Below are 23,341 nucleotides of genomic sequence, written 5' to 3'. Positions count from 1 at the left end.
TAGGCAGTAGCCACTTGCACTGGCTAGTCTTGAATAGCCTGGGAGGCGCTGCTGTGCGCTCGCGGAAGCTAGCAGGACCTTCGGCACCCCGCCGGGGTAGCGCATTGGTTACAGCGCTCGACTATACTGTTCCCAAGGACGCGGGATCGAATCCCGGCCTCGGCGGCCGCTTTTCAATGGAGGCGAAAAGCAAGGCGCCCTTTGTGCTGTGCGATGTCAGTTCGCGTTAAAGAACCCCAGATGGTTGAAATTTCCGGAGCCCTCCACTACGGCGTCTCTCATAGCCTGAATTGCTTTGTTACATTAAAGCCCACAAACCAACCGGGAGCTTCGGCAAAGCTCAAGCTGCGCAGTTAGGCTTACGCCGGGATCGAATAAAGACTGTGTTTGTTACAGCTCTCGGGCTTCGTAAAGACTGTTTTTTTGCAGCCCTCGGGCTTCGTCGGCTACCGCTCAACAATGTGTAGGGCGCTGTCGCGTGCTGGGACGATCCCCGGGTTCTTTTTTTCTTTCTTTACTCGACAACTTTAAACATCTGCGTGCTGCGAGTCTGGCAGGCAGTCACATTTTTTTGTTTGTTTTTTCAAAACATTTTTCGCCAGAACTCATTCCTAATTCATAATTTATATATAATATAGCCTAACTTCGGATCAAGTCAACATGTCTTGTGCCTGCACTAAATCCCGACAAATCCGCTACTTTGGGTACGTGCTTGAGGAGAAAAGAGGTCAGATTCCAACGTTAGAGTTAATTTACAAAATTCGCTGTCTTTTTTTTTTCATTTTATTTACTTCTACGATCTTGAATCGTAGTTCTTTTTTTTCTTTAGCTGATAATTGATTTGTTACAGTAATCCAGTATATGCAGTGCATTTGCCCCCCCCCCCTCCCTTGTGGGTATATGTGCCATTTACCAAGAAAGAAGAAGACATAGAAGAAGAAGAAGAATGCGTCAGCGGCGGTGCATGTTGGTGTTCCTGCGTTTCCGCTTCGTCTGATGTGTGCCATGGCTACGAAGAAGCTGGGGAACCAGCACATTCAAGGTTTTGTACGGTGGTGGCCCCCGAACACACTGGAGGAGAAGAGCGGCTACACAAGTGCAGTCGAGGTGGTCGCGGACAAGAAAGAGATCCTTGTAAATGACCGCGTCATTCCGGAGAGTTCTCTCCGCAAGTCATTCACTTTTGACAAGGTGTTTGGACCCGAAGCAAAGCAGATCGACGTGTACCGGGCGGTCATGGCACCCACCATAGCCCAGGTCATGATGGGCTACAAATGCACTGTGTTCGCGTATGGCCAAATGTGCACCGGCTACACCTTCACCACGGAGAGTCAACGATCAAAAGCGCATCTGGGCTGGGCCAATGACCCGCTGGCCGGGATTATTGCCCGCACTATGCATCAAGTCGTCGAAGATATCCAAGCACAAGACATCGAGTCCACTATCGAGGTGTCCTTCCTCGAGTTGTACAACGAGGAAGTTTTTGATCTGCTGAGTGCACACGAGGACACATCGATACATAAGGATTACGAGTACTGTGCTAGAAAGGGATTCGTGATAATCCAAGCCGTCGAAGAAATCGTGCGAAACCGTGAAGAGGTCTCCCTTCTTGAGAAGGCTGCAGCTAAGCGCCAAGCTAAGCGCAAAGACAGTCTGGATTCGTGGAGAGCTCAAAGGCCCGCTTCAGCCATGTTAAGACTAACTCACTAATCACTAATTATTGCACTGTATAATCGCTTTGAACGAATCCGCGTATGTGTGCCTGTGCTGCCCATGTTTTCTTGTATTGAATACATGATGTACCCACTCCGCTCTGTGACGCCCAAACCGGGCTCTGAGGGTACTTCAAATAAACTGCACTGAACAGGTCGCCATTCGGCGTCATTTCTTAGAGGCGTTAGAAGATAATTTGCCACCATCTGCAGCAGATTCGAGGAACTGCTATTGTGGCATATACATTTCAAAAGCCAAGGAATATGCTGATGAAGGTGCTGCAGCCAAAATGTGCACCCATTGCTACAGCCTAAACTCTGGACAATACCGTGCGACATGTTTAGGACGCTATCATGTGCTCTGATGACCCCCTGTTTCTTTTAGGTCTTTTTCTTTGCTCGACGACTTTAAACAGGTGCGTGCTGCTTGTCGTGTGGCAAGAGTTGTCGGGCAGAGAAGATAGGCCGCTATCTCATTCGTGGCCTCTTCATTCTTATACCTCTGCGACGCGAACACTTGTGATCCTCATTGAGGTTTTCAGGAAGCATTGAAGCATCCGGTGCTGCACGGCCGTTTTGAATGACCACTGCGAAGCTTCCTTCGTGTGCGTTAGGTGACATCGAGGGTGGCGACGCCCGCTCTCGGATGTGCTTCAAAACTCAAGAGCGCTCAGAAACAGCTTCGATCCAAGCAGGCTCGGGCACGATTGCACGAGTTCAATGCAGATCGAGTTCAATGAGGATAGAAAGTGTTTGTATGACCGTGTTACATACCTTCTACTCATTAATTTCTGCTATGAATATCCCTAAAATCTTTGCTCCTTGATTCATACTTCAGAGTACCAGCATTCATCACTCTCATAAAGTGTTACTGCATGCAGCTTAAGGCATGCCAGATGTAAACATTTGCCTTGTGCCATGTATTTGCACCCCAAGGTTCACACAATGCTCTGTGAGCTGCATGATAAAGCTGAATCCATGGAGCCTTATACACTTTGATGCAGGTGGTTTTCTACTGATATCTTGCTTGCAGGTACTCTTACTCTTTATTATTATGGCTCACAGTGCGAGTTTTTTTTTTATGAGAATATCATGAGGACTGTCCTGCACAATGTGCAGAAAACTTCCATCCTTCTAACCTTATACTGCTCCAATGGGGAAACTGAATAACACATAAGATGGCATTTCATTTCAGATTGTGTCTGTACTTTTCTTCTTGTACCATATAACACTGCCCAATCTATTACACTTGTCCTCAAAAATCTTACACACCTTCTTAGCTTTCTCAGCCATTTCTACGGTAATCGTTCCATTCACAGAACAAGAATGCGTTGTTTTTTTGTTCTTTTTTTTTCTCGGCACTAAAACTTGGTTACAAGCCCGCCGTGGTTGTGTGCCCACAACTCATACCTATATATAAAGAGGCCAAGAACACTAACAACAATGCCGTCCGCGCACGGTTGTAATGAGAGCATTCGGAGAACAACGATTAACCCCAATAAACACATTTGTCAAGACATCACACGAAGCAACGATAACAAGCAACCATCGCAAACATACTTCACGAAGTATCAAGCAGCAGATTGGTGCCGGCTTCCCGACGCTTCTCCGTGCAGCCAAAATCGTTTCGCGCACGTAAAACACAGTTTTCAGAAAGGGCACTTCACACCCACGGCAGTTCTGAAGCACAGCACATACACGAAACACGATTGATATCAGTGAATGTTCTCGATCGCTGCACGCAGACGAATGAATGCGACTAGCACAGCTCAAAATTCATATCAACATTCGGAAAACAAAGCGTGCGCAGTGAGCTTTTCACTCGTAACAGATATACTTGCAGGCGATTTCACCAACTTGGCAAAACAGCAGTCGTTCCGAACGTATCACTTTCGCTACACTCGCACTAATTGTCGCTGCTATGAAACTGTATACGCGCACAGGAAATTAATTCACTGCGTGGAGCTGCTTCTTGATGCTGTCCGTGAAAATCCTGCAGCAATCACAAACGGCTCCAAATAAACACGTCGAGGCACCGCAACTGTGCAGCAGTAGTAAATCTTCCGTAGGTTTGTCGGCCACTCGTCAACTCGGTGCAGGCCAACTCAACTGGGGGAACTGTCACTCGATGCTTGTGCACATGGCAAGGCAAACTTCCAAATCGTTTTGAATAATCGTAATAAACGAGCAATAGCGACATGAAGTCTATCTTTCATCGGCAGGCACCGTCCGCCTAGGCCTTGCTTCGCCTACGCTCGGTCGGCGGCCATCTTTGAAAAAGTAGGAGGAGCTTGCGATGCGCCTCCAGAACGCATGCGACAAAAGTTGAAGTTGACGAACTCTGTGCGGCAGCCGGGCGGAGGACGCGTGCCTCCGTCCGCCCCATTGTTAGGACCTGACGGATGCGTCCTCGAGCGGAAGGGCGAAGCGCCCAAATAGTGACCGTACAGCGGCCTTAACACTGAGGGGGCGGAGCGGCCGCATAGGTGCGCCTATTAGTGAGAGAGTATGACAGTGATAGAGAGGCGTGTTAGTTTCAGACGTGGCGGCCGTCACTGGGCACCGTTTCACAAGCGTGTGTTACTCCGGAGGGGAAAGTCGTGTGTCACTCGCTCGTCCTCAACTTCGACATCTCTACCCTCGCATCAGTCACTCCTCAGCCGTTTCACGGACAGCAGACGTGCACGCGCGGTGCTCCCTGGACCTCAGCTCTAAGGCGCTCGCCGTGTCGTGAAGCTGTTTGTGCTTACCTCCGCGCCATACATGGCAGTAATTGAATTATAGTAATGGAATTACTGTAATTTAATTACTTTTCTCGGCAATTTGTAATGTAATGAATTCCTTTTTCGGGTTGGTAATTTAGTAATGTAATGAATTACTTTTGGCAGTAATTTCGCAGCAAAAGTAATTAATTCCTTTCGAAATTACTTTTACTAAAATGCACCACTACTCCTTCAATAGACGACGAAGTAGAGTGCCGCGAAAGCAGGAACGGCGTGCGGCAAGCGAAGGCAGCGTAACGGATCGGCAAAGGGGGACAGAGTTGCGCAGAACAGTGCGTCTGAGACCTCAACCATTCTCCAAGCAGCAGGATACGAGGCGTCAAGGGAATGCTAAAGGGAGAGATGGTGCAAGAAGGCTGGAGCTGAAAACTAGTTTGGAGCGCGGCGTAGCGGCACTCCCTGTTGCGTCGGCTAGGGCACAGTGGTGCCTGGTCACACTCAACACCACGGGGCGAAGGAGGATTAGGGTTGGGGGAGATAGGCAGAAGGGTCCATGACGTGAGGCACCGTGGCTTGAGTATTACTGAGCAGCGAGCACAAATGTGCCGACATCGATTCTTGGGACTGCAGAAGCAATAAATAACCTAGCTTCTCGGGCCCTTCAAATTGCGGAGACAGCTCCGGGCCAGCAAGACGCTGGGTTCGCCGGTCATTTCAGGACGGTTCTACCATTTTTTTTTTTGCGGTAGTCTTGTTTTTGTAATCGCACGTACTGTAGGAGAGAGAGAGAGAAAAAATAGCTTTCTGGGACGAAATTTGGCAGGAAGACGAACGATTGTGGGTGCTTCGCGTCTGGAGAACAAGTTGTTTTGCTTACTAGCTTCGCTTAGTTTTTGCATGGATAGAAACTAGAAAATAATTTAAAAGTAATTTAATTACTCAGTAGAAGTAATTGTAATGTAATTTCATTACCTTTTGGGAGCAGTAATAAGCAATGTAATTTAATTACTTTTCTGTGATTTTAAGCAAAGTAATTAGTAATGTAATTTAATTCCTTTTCAAAAGTAATTTTGCCATGTATGCTCCGCGCCTTAACTGGCGCTCGCCTTCAAGCTCGTTTCCCTTTCTCGTTCTCTTCCCCTATAATCTAGCCCCAAACCTTTCGGCCGCAGAGCAGTGCATTGTAAAGAGGTATGTACATTGTGCCTGTTTCCGCTAATTTCTGAAGATGGTACAAGGAAAGCTGAGGACGCGGTTGCGTCGCGCGCTTGCTTCGCGTCGCAATGTATGAAGCCGGGCCGTCTGGCACTGCGGCATAGGTTCGCCGTGCTTGATGTGCTGAAGTACAACGGTCAAGCAGTGCTACACACCTACTTCGCATTTGGTTAACTATTCAAATCAACCACTATTTTTTTTTTGTCTTGCAGTTTCACGCTATCGTTCCATGCCGACTATAGTGGGGACCAGTACTCGTACTCGTCCGCTGTGTGTGGTCCGCGGCAATCCCTTTGGCTCTGTATGCGTAATATAGAGTAACACCCGATGCCACTGAAGGGGGAGTAAAGAAGCCTTAATTGGCAAAGAATGGCGCCTTTTATTGCCATGCTGCTGTTCGAACTATGTCTCACGACACTCATCGGTCGTGCATTGCTCGCTGGTGCAACAACACAATTTGAAGACAAAGTCTTTAGTGTCTCGAAAGACAGTCGAACGTGCAGTTTACTCTTTTGATGAAATAGCGCGTAGGACGAGGACGAAGATAGAAGGGGACACAGAGAGCACTGACTACAACTATTTATACATCATCTGATCGGAAGAGAAGTGAAAGAAGTCAGTGGGAGGTAAGAGGAGGGAAATAATGGTCATATGCCCGTCGCGCTCGTCGCACAACTGCCGTTCGGGCAAACGCACCGGCAGAAGCACGACAGTTGTCGTTGTGCCATTCAACGCCTCCTTAATGACTGCACCAAATATCCAAATGCGAGGGCGCCGGGTGTATCATTTCTCCCCTCCTTTTCTCTTTTATCTTGTGTTTTCCAGCTGAGGCACCATCATAGTGGCCCCGCCGGGGTGGCGCAGTGGTTACGGCGCTCGACTACTGTGCCCAAGGAAGTGGGATCGAATCCCGGCCTCGGCGGCTGCGTTTCGATGGAGGCGAAACGGAGTGGCGTCCGTGTACTTTGCGATGTCAGTGCACGTTAAAGAACCCCAGGTGGTCGAAATTTCCGGAGGCCTCCACTGCGGCGTCTCTCATAGCCTGAGTCGCTTTGGGACGTTAAACCCAACCAACCAACCACCATCATAGTGTCCACCCAAAAAGTAAGGACTGGACATCAGGTCACCATCATAAGCAGCAGAAAACCCGGCGACCTGGATTCGACGGGACGGTTCGGGGCCATCCTCCCCTGAGGCTGGGCGTGAGGGGATCGAGGCCAATGTTGTCGTACTCCAAGCGTGCTTGGTACGCAGTGTTTTTTAGTGTCCGGAGCGGAGCTATGCTCCGGAGAGGAGAAAAGCAGAGCGAAGGGGTTCGAATGTTCCGCGTTCTTTCGTAGCACCTTCCTCAGTCGTCTTAACAGGCAGAAACCGCAACTGCAATCACAACCGCAGGCAGAAACTGATGCTAAATGCCACCGCTTGCTGTGGCACGTGAGAGCCAAAACTGATTTTACTTTTTATTACTATTAAAGCTCCTAACAGAGAGATCAGGGGCGTGGCCAGGGGGAGGACCTATGGGGCTTCAACCCCTCACGAAATGTTTTCGTACTTTCATACACCGCAGACCGAAATAACCACCAGAACCGGAAATCAATCAATCAATCTGGACAGTATGCCTTTTTCAACCTCAAAAAGAGATTTCGGCGGGAATAAAAAAAGCGAAAGGTGTATTTAGTTTTCTGAAATAGTTCCTCGGACCATACACAGGAGACAAGTCATACTATCAGAGAAGCTCACAAAGCACGCAGAGATGAAATGCGTGGAGAAAAAAAAAAAAAAAAAAAAAAAACTAGGAGGGAGCGTAACGCCACATGAGCAGCCTGCGCAGGCCAAACTCGATCTTCTGACGCCGCGCTGTCTTGTCCCTTCCGGGCCTCTTGTTCGCACTGAATCTCGGTGTTTTTAGCCGCCATGTATGCTCCGGTGGAAAGACTGTCGAAATGGTCTGCTGGAAGTCCTGGTCTGTTCGTAACACTCCAGTTTGTTGCAGATTCTGTATTATATTCAAAGTTATAAGCACACTGGAGGGAGTGCAGGCAACCATTTCATCGGCGGGTCCGTTAGGAAGACTACAAATTTGAACTAATGTTAATTGTATGGCTGGAAAACTGGTTATTATAAATGTTCAGTTCAAAAAAAAAAGTTAAATGATTTTCGCCTGAAACAATATATGCTCAGGATACTCAATGTAGAAAGCCCCGGGCGGTAGTATATATTCTTTCGTGCAATCTTTGCATCCCGGCATGCAGAATATATGGCACAGTTGAGAAGTGACAGGTTGGTGACAGGTATCTCGATACGGAGGAGGCTGAGCAGCAGCGTAAGCTTCCTTTGAACAAAAAATGTCTGGCTACGCCACTGATATAGATATATATTAAGAGTTTACCTCCGCTCCTTACCTGCCGCTCGCCTTCAAGCTCGTTTCCTTCTCTCGTTCTCTTCCCATATATGATCCCAACCCAGACATTTCGACCGCAGAGCAGTGCATTGTAAAGAGGTACATTGTGCCTGTTTTCGTTCATTTCTAAAGATGGTGCAAGGAAAGCTATATATATATATATATATATATATATATATATATATATATATATATATATATATATATATATAAAAGATCCTGCCCCTCCTAAGCGACCTACTCACCTCTACAGATGTGCAGATGTAAGTGAGCCAGTGAGCCGTTCAAGTGAGCCATTAAAGTGAGCCGTGTTGCCCATCTCTAGCTTTCTTTTTCCCGCACGAACACAGGGCACCCTTTTCCTCTGCTAACGCACGCCCCTGCCATATTCTCTGTGCTTCAGCAGTCGCAGTGCAACGAGATGGAATCATACGTGCTATTCTCGTTTGGTCAGAAAGGAAAGTCACCCCAAAAGTCACAGGTGGTAAACGAAGGTTATTTTACAACACCAGATTGAATTTCGACAAAGAAAACACAATTGCTTGTGGTTATGAATTGCAAGCAGCCAAAGAGCGCACAAAAAGCGCACGAATCGAAAAATTCTCCCACATCAGAGGCGACAGTAACGCGTGGTAGCTAAGCACGCACCCCCGACATTACGCGGTAGACAGATGCAAGAGTGAAAATCAAGAGAAAGAGAATCTCGCCACAGCCGTCGTCCGTGCCAGACGTGGCTGAACGCGTGTCCGAACTCCGGACAGGAAACCGAGGCCAGACACAACACGTCTCCATTTGATTGCGGCTCGACCACTTCGGCAGCCAGCAGCACCCGCTCTGCTTACAGCGGCATCTTCCGTAATCGCGCGCAACCTTCTCTCTCTAGGCTCTTTCTGCGGGCAGTGGATACGAGTGATGCCGTCAGTACACTAGGAATGTCAGTGAGTGATACATGGCGTTGCTGCGTGCAAAGACGCCTATGAAGCGAAACTGTGTTCACGTCCGTAATACGCAGTTATTCACCCACTAATTCGCGTACATCAAAAATACGGCAGTGCTGTTGAGAAGCAGATGGTTCTGGAAATGGAAACGATAACACGGACAGAAGAAAGCAAGGCGCCCGTGTGCTGTGCGATGTCAGTGCACGTTAAAAAACCCCAGGTGGTCGAAATTTCCGGAGTCCTCCACTACGGCGTCTCTCATAGCCTGAGTTGCTTTGGGACGTTAAACCCCACAAACCAACCAACCAGAAGAACCGTAGGTGCCTGGAACGGAAAGCACTGTCAAAATCGCAGTGCTTTCTCTGAGCTTCTTGGATGCGATGAAAAACAAAATAAAAAAATGGGGTAGGTTGTTTACCAGAAAGCGGTCACCCAGTCTCACCCACCGTATACTGTTCAGTCGTTCTCCCTGGACAACTCGTTGCTGAGGTCACCTGAGGGGTTACATCTATTTTTTCTGCGTGCTATCGGCGGGGTGGTAGTCGTATTTCCATGGCCAACTTTCGCTGCCTTCATCGCGGCGTCGTAACCACATGTAGAACGCCCGTCCACCTCACGAACGTCCGTGCGTCTTGCGAAACTTGTGGAAAAGAGAATTATTTAATAAGAACTGCACAGCACTGTGACCTATGTTGGAAAAAAAAAGGCAAACTCCCAAGAGGAACAGCACAACCTATGAACATCGGCAAGAGCTGAGAAAATGTTCATAACATAAACCACGCCGCTTGATTCGACGATGAATTTGTGGGGTGCACACGTATGCATCTAAAGCGAGATGCGGAAAAGTCAGTGCGCCACATTCTGTCCGCACTGACGCACGCTTTGATAGCAGACAAAAAGCTGGGCAAAAAAAAAAAAAAAGAAAAAGCGCCGCATACGGGCGCTTCGAATGCATGCGCCGTATAGTAATTGCTTCGTGCCCGCACCACTCTGTGGCGGGCTATTTCCCTGTCAAGTGAGGGACGGATTTGCGAGATCCTCCACTGAAATAACGATGTGTTTATAAATTTCATCCCTCCCCCTCCCTTTTTTCATTTTTTTTTCGGAATTTGGAGAAGGCAGAAAGGAAGGCGTGAACGCATCTCCTTTGACCGTTAATGATCGAAAACGACGGATAAAAGTTATGAACTTCCCAGATTTCATCGCTAATCGTCCCTTGATCATCGAACGGTAAACATCTGGGAGATACATTAGGAAGATATTAAGCCCATGAGAACAGAATTGAGCAATTTGGTTTATAATTATTTGTATACGCGAGGGCCACAAAACCATGTGAAAATACGCAGGCGCAATCAGGAAATTCAAAAAATGCTCCATAATGAGTAAACGCGCAGCATTACGGCCACAAATGTTTAGGCTGTTTTGTACTTACAGGCAGCTTTCGCACGAGATTATCTTTTCACGAGACGCCTGAATCTCTGACAGCGGACACTTTACCGTTGCGTTGATAAGTGAGCTGAAAAAGACGATTACTTCTAGCATGCTGGCAATGCAGACAGTTATAGGAGCAGAAACGAATATTATCCACATTTCATGGAAGGCTGGGAATCACAGGGTTAAAATCACCTACACGTGTAAATAATCACCTTTCTAGACGAATTAGGTAAACTGGGCCAGTACATTGAAAAGACAAAATCTTGGAGTCGCGCGTAACCGCCACGAATGAGATAGCAGCCCATCTTCTCTGCAGGACACCTCTTGCCGCCTGACTCGCACGCAGCACGCAGCTGTTTAAAGTTGTCAAGCAAAGGAAAAGACCAAAAGAAAACAGAGGGTCATCAGAGCGCATGATAGCGTTCTAAACATGTTGCACGGTATTGTCCACAGTCCAGGCTCTAGCAATGGGTGCACATGTTGGCTGCAGCACCTTCTTCAACAAATTCCTTGGCTTTCGAAATGTATATGCCACAACAGCAGTACCTCGAATCTGCTACAGATGGTGGCAAATGATCTTCCAACGCCTCTAAGAAATGACGCCGAGTTGCGACCTGTTCAGTGCAGTTTATTTTAAGTACCCTCAGGGCCCGGTTTGGGCGTCACAGAGCAGAGAGGGTACATCTTATATTCTATACAAGAAATATAGGCATCAAAGGCACACATACGTGGATTCGATCAAAACGATTATACAGTGCAATAATTACTGATTATTGAGTTAGTCCCAACCTGGCTGAAGCAATCCTTAGAGTTCTCCACGAATCCAGACTGTCTTTCCTTGTGTGTCAGATCGAAGACAGATGTTCGCTGAAGCTTCTGATACAGCACGTCAACGTCGCCCATTGTAGTCTTGGCAACTCACACAAGCTCCTCGGCATCTGCAGTGATTGCAGCTTCCGGATGCGAACAAGGGCAGCCTGCCTCTCTCAATCGATGCCTTAGACTGCACCTGCTCAGTTGCATCCAAGCTCATATCCGTGTCCTGCATGGAGCAGGGCAGCAGTTGATAGGTGCCGTTCCGTCGTGTCTACAACTCTAAAGGGTGAGATGGTAGCAGTGATGGAAGTCTTGGTGCGACCACCTAATGCGTCCTGCAGCAGACACGTCAGATTGCTTTCCTTCTAAGGCACGTGCACGTGCTGACTTCTCCACCAAAGCAGTTCTGACACGGCCGAAAGTAAGCAGAGATTGGTCGCCGTTCCCTGCTTCACGGGCTCCTCGGTCAGCAGCGCTAGAGCAGTCTATGTTCTCGCGACCCACAGGGTCAGCCAGGTTGAGCTGTCCAGTTTTGACCAGCTCATCACAATCATTAGTCATTTCACGGATGCGAACAGTGACTGACAAGACGGCGTGACTGCGTGACGAGGCTTCGTTGAGCAGTGTGGCCGCAGTCTGGCGCTTAGTTGCACCCATCTCAGGAACCTCTTGACGGTTGCGCACAGTGATCTCTTCAAGGCCTTGTATTATCACGGATCCTTTTCTAGTAGAGTCCTCGTAAATCTTGAGCATCGGCGTGTCCTCGTGTGTACTCAGCAGATCGAAAACCTCCTCGCTGTACAACTCGAGGAAGGAGACCTCGATCGTGGACTCGAGGTCTTCTGATTGGAGCTTTTCGAAGAGCTGATGCCGAGTGGGAGGAATGGCCCCGGCCATCTGGCCATTAGCCCACCACAGATGCCCGTTTGGTCGTTCATCCTCCACGGCGACGGTGTAGCCGGTGCGCATTTGGCCATATGCGAACACAGTGCAGTTGTAGCCCATCATGACCTGGGCTATGGTGGGCCCCATGACCGCCCGGTACACGTCGATCTGCTTTGCTTCGGGTCCAAACACCTTGTCAAAAGTGAATTACTTGCGGATAGAACGCTCCGGAATGACGCTGTCATTTACAAGGACCTCTCTCTGGTCCACGACTACCTCGACCGCGTTTGTGTAGCTGCTCATCTCCAGTGTGTTCGGGGGCTGCCACCAGACAAGAACTTGAATGTGCTAATTCCCCAGCTTCTTCGTAGCCATGGCGCTCGTCAGACAAGGCGAAAGCACAGCAACGCACCGCCGCTAAAGCATTCGTCTTCTTTTTCTTCTTCTTCCTTGGTAAATGGCACATATCCACGAGCGGAGATTTCCCAGGGTTCAGTGTGGAGAGCCAAATGTTCTGCGTATACTGGATTACTGTAACAAATCAATTATCAGCTAAAGAAAAAAAAACTATAATTCAAGATCGTAGAATGGAATAAAGGAAAAAAATACTGATCGAAGTTTTTAAATTAGCACTATAACGTTCCGATCTGACTTTTCAAGCACGTACCCACAACAGCGGATTGGTTGGGGTTTAGGGCATACACAAAAAATGATTACTTGATCCGAACGTATGCTGTATTATATATAAATTATGTATTAGGAATCAGTTCTGGTGAAAATTGTTGTGAAAAAAAAAATACGTGACTGCCTGCCGCGTCCTCGCAATACCCAAACTTCAACTTCGTCGTTTTCAGTTTGAACCGGCGTCCGCTGTTTTTACACAAGCCTCTCTTCAACCTTTGCGGTTGACTATTACCTCGAAATTTCGCGCATATTTGGTTGTTAGCGGTCAATGACTCCAAGACGCGGCCGTATTACTTTCTGTGTAACGGCGTGCGCCCAGATTTATTTCGTACGATCGCAGCAACGCGTGAATTCAGCCACTTGCTCTATTTTGTTATAGTTGCATTTTGATCCTTAACGGACAGCTTTTCTTGCCAGCTTTAAATTGAGCGCAACCGCGAGTTGCAGGCACCGCCGAGCACAACTGCATGTCGCTTCGCCGTATCCAAACTTTTCGTTTCTGTGCGCCGGCGAGATAGCTCCATGAAGTTTCTTTTACTGTAAAGTCATTTCGGTGCCTTCCCGACTCCAGGACTGCCATCAACATAACGCGAAAATATTCACAGAACCCATGACGTTAGATTCGTCGAAAGAATCCGAGCGAAGAGAGGTCTGCAGAATCAACTGATGGATGTTTTGAACATTAAAGGGATGCTGAAACAGTTACGCCGCACAAATTTTGTTCCTACCTAAAATTCGATCATTGGCTTTTTCTTTCTATCTCTCTCTTTGCCCTAGGACTGCAGCAAACTAGGTATTTGTTACTTGTAAATTTGGGGGTGATAAGAGAATAAATTTGGCGATGATGATGATGATGGTGGTGGTGGTGATGATGATCATGATGTGAAAATTATGGACTCTGCGATCGCCAACTACGGATGTGGACGGTGGTGTCAGCTCTTGATTTTCGTCCTTCCGGCCAATGTACATGATCATAAAAGCTCTGTTTCCGGCGATTGTGGGCTGTTTGTCAAAGGAAAATTGTAACCAGTCGTCATACATGCCAGGATCAATTTTTACTCGGCGTTCATTTCATATACAATAACCCCGCCGATATACTACGGCTTACCGGTGTTACCCCCACCACACACGGGCCATTTTATGACAACTGCGGGACGGATTTACGAGATCATTCGCTGAAAAACGTGTGTTTGTGGATTGTATTAAGCCAAGTTTCGGCCCGTTGCGTAGTCCGTGGCAGCAGTCCAGAATGACCCTGAACAGGCGCGAAGAAGAAGAAGAAAACGACGAAGGAGGAGAAGAAGAAGCAGGAGGAGGAGGAGGAGAAGAAGAAGAAAAGTAAGAAGAAAGTAAGAAGGAATCAGGGGGAAGAAGCACCTGCAGAAGAAGCGGCCAGCGAAACCAATCCCTGCCAGCGTCGGACGCCCTTTGCTCCTTGACGATCGGCTAAGTATTGGGTTGCTAGTCCCGGTTTTGTCTTTTTCCTGTGCTTCTTTTGTTCTCTGTTGACTAACGCACGCGGTGAAATTGTCAATTTAAGGTAATGTCGACGCAGTCCCCCGGCCAAGGGCGCTCCCCTTGGTCGGCTTCCCTCCTGACCGATGATCTGCCCTTGGAAGCTTTTCAGAGCTCCGGTGTCCGTAACATCCCTGTGGCACTCGTACCTAAGGATGGGGGCACCATTAAAATGAACAACCCAGGAGCTGTTCGAGCTGCCCTGCAGGAAATCACTTCCTTCTACGAAGGAATAGCCGAGGTGCGCCAATTTGGTCGCGGCGGGATTCTTTGCCGTTCGCAAGAACTATCATGCATAAAGGACCTGCTAAAATGCTCCTCTTTCGCCTCTCATCAGGTAAGCAGTTTTATCCCTTCACATCTGGCTTGCACAAGAGGTTTAGTCCGAGGTGTAGATTCCTCATTAAGTCCACAAGAAACCCTTGACCTTCTTTCCGCGGCAGGCGTTGTTGCGGTCTATCGCTGTAGCCGGGAGCTAAATAATGTTCGTGTGCCGACAGAATCGGTTATTGCTACATTTGCAGGCACAGTCTGTCCATCGGAGATTAAAGCGTGGCCTTTAATATTCAGAGTTGATCACCTACCATCAAAGCCTCTGCAGTGCAACAACTGTTGGCGTTATGGCCATACTGCAGGCGGTTGCAAATCCACTTTGCGGTGTTGCAAATGCGGTGAAGCACATAAAACACACTTATGCTCAGATCAAATTCTCAAATGTTGTCTTTGCGGCGAACTTCACTCAGCAAATTCTTTGGAATGTCCCTCTAGAGCGCATGAAATGAAAATTCTGGAGATTATTGACCGTAAACGTTGCTCGAGGCGTGAGGCAATTCAGGAAATTAAAGACAGAGCTCATGGGTATGCAGGTGTGTCGGCCCGTTCAGGAGCTCCATTAGATTCCACGATGTCTAAAACCATAATAACTGCTATGGAAGCAACCATGACCAAAATGGTGGATAGGATTGTGACAATAGTCACAGAATGCATATCCAATGTTCTAGCAGCTAATAATACTCAGACTGTGCAACCTGCTATGGTTTCTTCTACGGCACCTGGACATTCACTATCAGTGCAGCACTCATTAGCTGCAATGTCTTGTTCGCAAAATGAGTCTCTTTCCGCATTACCTATGCTTAATTCCAACAAGTCGGACGAGGCTCACGATGCAGATATGGATGAGACAGATACGCGAATTCTAAAACGCAGTGGATCCCCGTTGTCAAACCCGTCATCACCTCGCCCACAAGCAAAATCAAAAAAGCAACAGCTAGGATCTAAACCAAAGGAAAACATTTTGGGGCAGGCTGTTGCTGCTTCCCGGATTACATAAACATAGGAAAGTTAAAAGTTCTTCAGTGGAATTGTAGATCTCTTCTTTCAGCTACTACAGATTTAGTTTATCTTTCTTTAAAACATAATCCAGAAATAATTGTTTTACAAGAAACTTGGCTTACAACTGAAAAACATTTTCACTTACAAAATTATCTATCATTTCGACAAGATCGCCAGTCAAGAGGTGGTGGGTTACTAATTCTAGTTTCTTCAAAATTTTGTCATAGGGCTAAGATTTCCTTTCAATATTCTAGTTTAGATTCAGAATTATTGGCTCTAGATTTTGAAATTCCAGGGTTCAGTCCGTTTACATTAGCGAATATTTATTTCCCTCATGGTGTTCACGACACCAGATCTCTAGACCACCTATTAGTTAATTGTCAAAATTCGGTTATTTTGGCTGGAGATTTTAATTCGCACCATGTATCGTGGGGTTACAAGACGGATCCCTGCGGCAAGCGTCTGTGGGATTGGCTTTCAGACAATAACCTTCACTGCATGAATTCTGGCTTACCAACTTTTGTACGTGCTCACAGTCAATCTGTGATAGATTTAACTTTGTCAAACACTAGTGTTTCTATACTAAATTGGTCGACAATTGATGGTGGCACCTCTAGCGACCATATACCTATTGTTTTTGAGGTTAACTGCCGCTTAACTCTGCCGACATCTCAGTTGAGATCATACGTAAATTATAACCAGTTTCACTCATTTTTGATTTCGTCTCTTGAGTCTGTGGTTGAGTCTACGGAAGAGTTAAAATCGCAAACATTATGCCAGGCTATTGCATCCTGTCGTAAGAAGTGTGAATTTTTAGTACGTACATCTAAAGGCAATGCATCACCAAAATGGTGGAATGCAGATTGTTCGCGCGATTATAGAAGAAGAAAGGCTGCATGGAAGAAGCTCCTTCACAACCAGTGCCCCAAAAATTGGCATGATTATAAATTTTTTGCAGCTGCATTTAAACGCACAGTCGCACAAGCGAAAGATAATTATGATAATGAGTATTTCAATTACCTTTCACAATCTAATAACAGACGTGCACTTTTCAGGTTTTTAAAATCGCGGAAAAAGATTCCTGTCTCAGAAAATTTACCCTCATGTGTTTCGACTCCTCAAGAAGCTCTTAGAACAGTAGAAAACATCGCTAAAGGTTTAGAAAAGCGTTTTTTGTCAACACTTCCCAAATACCCTACGTTAGTAGGCCCAGTATATACGGTTAAGGATGTTCCTAAAATTACTTTTTCTCAGCTTTCTTCGATTATAATGACGTTGCCAACTGCTGCGCCTGGCCCTGACGGAGTAACGTCAAAAATGTTAAAAATCCTCTTTGAAGTGTCTCCAAATTCCTTGTTAGAATTGGTAAATTATTCAATTATTCATTCTTGGATACCTGGTGACTGGAAACTAGCCAAAGTGATTCCTTTACGGAAACACAATGGCGGTGGCTATACTTTGGAAAATATCAGACCAATATCTTTAACATCAAACTTGGTAAAATTAATTGAAAGGGTCGTACTCAAACGTGTTACCGAGTTTGTCGAACAAAAACATATTCTTAGTCCCTGTCAAATCGGATTTCGAGCAAAATTTTCAATATGGAATGCACATACCGGCCTTGAGAGTCGAATTCTTCTTGCGCGGCGCAAAAAAATGCATGCTGCATTGGTGACTCTAGATATAGAGAAGGCTTATGATAGTGTAGAGCCCCGAATTTTATTGCACAGATTAGAATCGCTATGCTTTCCACAATACTTAATTGATTGGATATCTACATTCCTACAAAACAGACAATTTTACTGTTCATTGAATGGAGTTCATTCTAGCAAATATCAACAAACCAGAGGTGTCCCTCAAGGGGCAGTTCTCTCGCCCGTGCTCTTTAACATTTTAATGAGTTCAATTCCCACTCATCAGGAGATCCGCACGTATGTCTATGCGGATGACATCGCATTCTTTACGGCTGCACCTGACATTCAATCCCTCAACAGGCGCCTGCAATCGTACCTAAGCTTCCTTCAAAATTGGTTAGATGACTTAAAATTTAAATTAAATGTTAAAAAGTGCGCGTTCCTTGTTTTCCAAATTCAGGATCCGGTAACTCTTGCTCTAACATTTAAGCAGGAAATGATTCCTCAAGTTAAGTCTTTGAAATATCTAGGGGTGATTTACGATGACCATCTGGCATGGAGGGATCACATTGAACATGTTGCAGCGAAGGGGGCACGTGCTGTGGGTATGTTGCGCAGGTTAAGCAGTCCAAGGTCTGGGATGCGGCGAGACGCACTATTAATGATTTATGTTATGTATGTCCGCCCAATTATAGAATTTGGATCTGTGTTATTTTCTGGTTCACCTGCTTACAAAATTCGTCCGCTTGTTCTTTTAGAGCGGGAAGCGCTTAGATTATGCCTTGGGCTCCCCAAATTCGTGGCTAATAATGTACTATACCTTGAAGGCCGAATACCACCGTTAATAACTAGATTACAATTCTTGACTGTCCAGACGTATCTGAAAATATATGAATCACAATTCCACCGCTCCATATCAATTTTTTGTTGCGAGCCAGACTCCTTTTTTGGAGTCGTATGGCCTCGGTTTCATACCCCGCAGGTAATTCTAGTGCAAAATCTGTTACAACCTTTGCACGTAGTCCTTTCTAACATCTTTCCAACAAAAGTAAGTGCATCGTCGGTTCAAATTATCTTTGATGACATTTTCCCAAATAATGCGAAACACTTAGCACCTCACATTTTAAATGGATTATTAGAAGATCATTTACAAAGTCTTCCAGTTAGCATAACAATAGCAACGGATGCTTCTCAATTTAATGAAAAAGCCGGCGTTGGAATATACTGTCCGCTTTTAGACTGGGCTTTTTCAGTCCGTCTTCCGGATTTTACTCCAATTTTCCAGGCGGAGTTGCTGGCGGTGGTGCTTGCTCTGCGCAAACTAGACACAACATACTCAACAGTGGCTGTAATTACAGACTCTTATTCTTTGTGCTTGTCGCTTTCTTCGAATATGGATTCGCAAATTTTAAACACCTTTCTTTCATTGCTCCCCTCACATTTGAGGCTCATACATATAGTGTGGGTACCAGGACACAGCAATGTGACAGCCAATGAGATTGCAGACAGACTAGCCAAAGATTCTCTGAACGGCCCTGTATTGCCCATCCTCCCGGCAACAGCGTACATAACAGCAGCAAGATTTCGGCGGCGTGCCTTATTAAGCACGCAGTCTGGATCTATTTTATCCTCGGATGACTACCTGCACCTCAAGTATTCGTGGAATAGGAAATCATGTCAATCAAGGCAGACTGAGGTCTCTCTAACAAGGCTACGCTGTCGTATTCCGCCCCTAAATTTCTATATGCACAGGTCTGGTTTGGCGCTTTCTCCTGTCTGCGCATTCTGCGGGGAACCGGAAACAATAGACCATTTCTTGATATTTTGCCGCCGTTTTACCATGATGAGAAAACGGTACTTAGAGAAGCCGTTACAACAGCTGGGTCTTAATTTGAGCAGCCAAATTTTATTATCGTTCGGTGCCACCATGCTTGGGTACAGCCACAGGTATGTTTTTCAACGCCATTCAAAACTTCTTAATAGAAACAAAACGTCTACCTGACTAATATGCTTTGAAGTTTTATTCTGTACATATAAATCTTACTATTCTCTTACTGCGTGCGTTAGTATTTACTATTATATATTTTGGTTTATCATATCTACATTTCCTTTTCTATTCCCTAGCATTTATTATTATTATTTTTTTTTCGATGTAGTTATACATCTCAAAATCTAATATCTCTGCACCCCAATTCTTGGCCGATCCCCCTATGTGGGTATGTGCCATCACATTAGAGGAGAACAACAACAACAACAGCTCGGTCACCCGCAGCTAATGCTTTCGCTCCATATTTGGTTCAGCGGCGTTGAACCCTTCTCATTTTTTTCAGAAGTGGGAGGAGGTGGTAAGGAAGGCCTCAGCCAATCTCCTTTGCCCGTTAATGATTGAAAACGTCGGATAAAAGTTATGAACTTCCAGGATTTCATCACTAATGGTTTTTTGATCAACAAAAGGTAAAAATATGGGAGATTCATTAGGAAGACATTAAGTCCATGGTAACTGAATTGATTAAATTCTTTTTATAATTGTTTGAATATCCGAGGTCGACAAAACATTGTGAAAATACGTAGGTGCATCAGGAAATTCAAAACAGCTCTATAATCCGTAAACGCAACATTACGGCAGGCTGTTTTGCGGTTAGGGGCAGCTTTGAACCAGCTTATCATTTCACGGGCCTCCTGCATCTCTGACAGCTGATATTTTGTCGTTGCGTTGATAAGTATGCTGAAAAAGACGATTACTTCAAGCGTGCTGGCAATGCAGACAGTTATAGGAGCAGAAGCGAAGATTATTCACATTTCATGCAATACTGGGAATCACAGGGTTATGTTGACCTATACGATAAATAATCACCTTGCTAGGCGAATTAGGTAACCTGAGCAAGGACATTAAAAAGACAAAAGCTCGGAGTGGCACGCAACGGCCACGAATGAGATAGCGGCCTATCTTCTCTGCCCGAGTACTCTTGCCACCCGACTAGCAGCACGCACCTGTTTAAAGTTGTCGAGCAAAGAAAAAGACCTAAAGGAAACAGGGGGTCATCAGAGCACATGATAGCGTCATAAAAATGTTGCACGGTATTGTCCAGAGTTTAGGCTGTAGCAATGGGTGCACATTTTGGCTACAGCACCTTCATCACCATATTCCTTGGCTTTTGAAATGTATATGCCACAATAGCAGTTCCTCGAATCTGCTGCAGATGGTGGCAAATTATCTTCTAACGCCTCTAAGAAATGACGCCGAGTGGCGACCTGTTCAGTGCAGTTTATTTGAAGTACCCTCAGAGCCCGGTTTGGGCGTCACAGAGCGGAGTGGGTACATCATGTATTCAATACAAGAAAACATAGGCAGCACAGGCACACATACGCGGATTCGTTCAAAACGATTATACAGTGCAATAATTAGTGATTAGTGAGTTAGTCTTAACATGGCTGAAGCGGGCCTTTGAGCTCTCCACGAATCCACTGTCTTTGCGCTTAGCTTGGCGCTTAGCTGCAGCCTTCTCAAGAAGGGAGACCTCTTCATGGTTGCGCACGATTTCTTCGACGGCTTGGATTATCACGAATCCCTTTCTAGCACAGTCCTTGTAATCCTTGTGTATCGATGTGTGCTCGTGTGCACTCAGCAGATCAAAAACTTCCTCGTTGTACAACTCGAGGAAGGACACCTCGATAGTGGACTCGATGTCTGGTGCTTGGATATCTTCGAAGACCTGATGCATAGTGCGGGGAATAATCCCGGCCAGCGGGTCATTGGCCCAGCCCAGATGCGCATTTGATCGTTGACTCTCCGTGGTGAAGGTGTAGCCAGTGCACATTTGGCCATACGCGAACAAAGGGCATTTGTAGCCCATCATGACCTGGGCTATGGTGGACGCCATGACCGCCCGGTATACGTCGGTCTGCTTTGCTTCGGGTCCAAACACCTTGTCAAAAGTGAATGACTTGCGGAGAGAACTCTCCGGAATGACGCGATCATTTACAAGGATCTCTTTCTTGTCCGCGACCACCTCGACTGCACTTGTGTAGCCGCTCTTCTTCTCCAGTGTGTTCGGGGGCCGCCACCGTACAAAACCTTGAATGTGCTGGTTCCCCAGCTTCTTCGTAGCCATGGCACACATCAGACGAAGCGGAAACGCAGGAACACCAACATGCACCGCCGCTGACGCATTCTTCTTCTTCTTCTTCTTCTATGTCTTCTTCTTTCTTGGTAAATGGCACATATACCCACAAGGGAGGGGGGGGGGGGGGGGGGCAAATGCACTGCATATACTGGATTACTGTAAAAAATCAATTATCAGCTAAAGAAAAAAAAGAACTACGATTCAAGATCGTAGAAGTCAATAAAATGAAAAAAAAAAGACAGCGAATTTTGTAAATTAGCACTAACGTTGGAATCTGACCTCTTTTCTCCTCAAGCACGTACCCAAAGTAGCGGATTGGTCGGGATTTAGTGCAATCACAAGACATGTTGACTTGATCCGAAGTTAGGCTATATTATATATAAATTATGAATTAGGAATGAGTTCTGGCGAAAAATGTTTTGAAAAAACAAACAAAAAAATGTGACTGCCTGCCAGACTCGCAGCACGCAGCTGTTTAAAGTTGTCGAGTAAAGAAAGAAAAAAAGAACCCGGGGATCGTCCCAGTACGCGACAGCGCCCTACACATTGTTGAGCGGTAGCCGACGAAGCCCGAGGGCTGCAAAAAACATAGTCTTTACGAAGCCCGAGAGCTGTAACACAGTCTTTATTCGATCCCGGCGTAAGCCGAACTGCGCAGCTTGAGCTTTGCCGAAGCTCCCGGTTGGTTTGTGGGGTTTAATGTAACAAAGCAATTCAGGCTATGAGAGACGCCGTAGTGGAGGACTCCGGAAATTTCAACCATCTGGGGTTCTTTAAAGCGAACTGACATCGCACAGCACAAAGGGCGCCTTGCTTTGCGCCTCCATCGAAAAGCCGCCGAGGCCGGGATTCGATCCCGCGTCCTTGGGAACAGTATAGTCGAGCGCTGTAACCACTGCGCCACCCCGGCGGGGTGCCGAAGGTCCTGCTAGCTTCCGCGAGCGCACAGCAGCGCCACCCAGGCTATCCAAGACTAGCCAGTGCAAGTGGCTACTGCCTATTGGATCTCCCCTGACAGAGAAGCACTCTCTTGGGCGGAATGACGCAACGTCCCCACTTTGTGTGCTGGTGGGAGGCGTCAGCGCAAACTATGTGTGAATCTCTTGAAACTGAAATCGCCGGGAGCGTTACGTCCGTGCGTCACCTTCATGTGTATCTTCATGTATAGACGTCTTGGTTCTCTCGCTTCTCTTCCGCAGGCTTGAGAAAAGGGACAAGATGGTGCCGATCTCGCCACACTTTGCCGTCTCCAATGTCAACCATAAACGATCTAGGCTCGCCAGAGGACGCCACCATACTTCATCCCCTTCCAGAAGGTTGAGATGTTGCCGCACGTCATGTCGTCTATCGTAGTTTCTTCGCTGCTATTCGCGGTATTGGGTTTCAAAATTCCCGAGTTTAGTGACCTCTGGAAAATGGGGAACAAGCATTCCGGGAATAAGAGGAAGCCTTGTCCGTAACCGCGTCTCCATCAATAGTTCTGAGGTGCTTTAGCCATTTTTCAATGGAGTCGCCCTGTAAGATAAGAGTGTCAGGCACAGGTCTTCAGTTTTTTTCATTAAAGTTTTGATAATTTTCACGGCAGCCTCGGCGAGTCTGTTGCTCTGAGGGTAGTGTAGACTTGATGTGTTGTGTCTTAATCCGTATTCTTAAGCAAACTTGGCGAAGTCAGGGGACGAGAACTGCGGACCATTGTCGGAGACCAGCACCTCTGCAATGCCATGTCGGGCAAAAACTGATTGGCAGTGATTGATCACTGCACTCGATGATAGCTTCTCTAGACGAGTCAGTTCCGGGTATCTGGAGTAGTAATCAGTCGCAATCAACCACCAGTGACTATTGAACAAGAAAAGGTCCATTGCAACGCTCTGTCATGGTCTTGACGGAAACTCAGTGCTCTGAAGGGGCATTTTGCGGTTACTGGACGT

At 46.5% G+C, this 23,341-nt stretch overlaps 1 pseudogene; it reads left to right on the top strand.

Annotated features, from left to right (window-relative positions):
• The first annotated feature begins 1,005 nt into the window (after positions 1–1,005).
• LOC146201877 (kinesin-like protein KIF11) overlaps positions 1,006–23,341 on the top strand; it is a 184,684-nt pseudogene continuing 162,348 nt past the window's right edge.

The sequence above is a fragment of the Amblyomma maculatum genome, chromosome 1 (assembly GCF_055883805.1).
Source record: "Amblyomma maculatum isolate TAMU_Amacu chromosome 1, ASM5588380v1, whole genome shotgun sequence".
Lineage (NCBI taxonomy): Eukaryota > Metazoa > Arthropoda > Arachnida > Ixodida > Ixodidae > Amblyomma > Amblyomma maculatum.
This window is presented reverse-complemented; position numbering and strand designations above follow the sequence as displayed.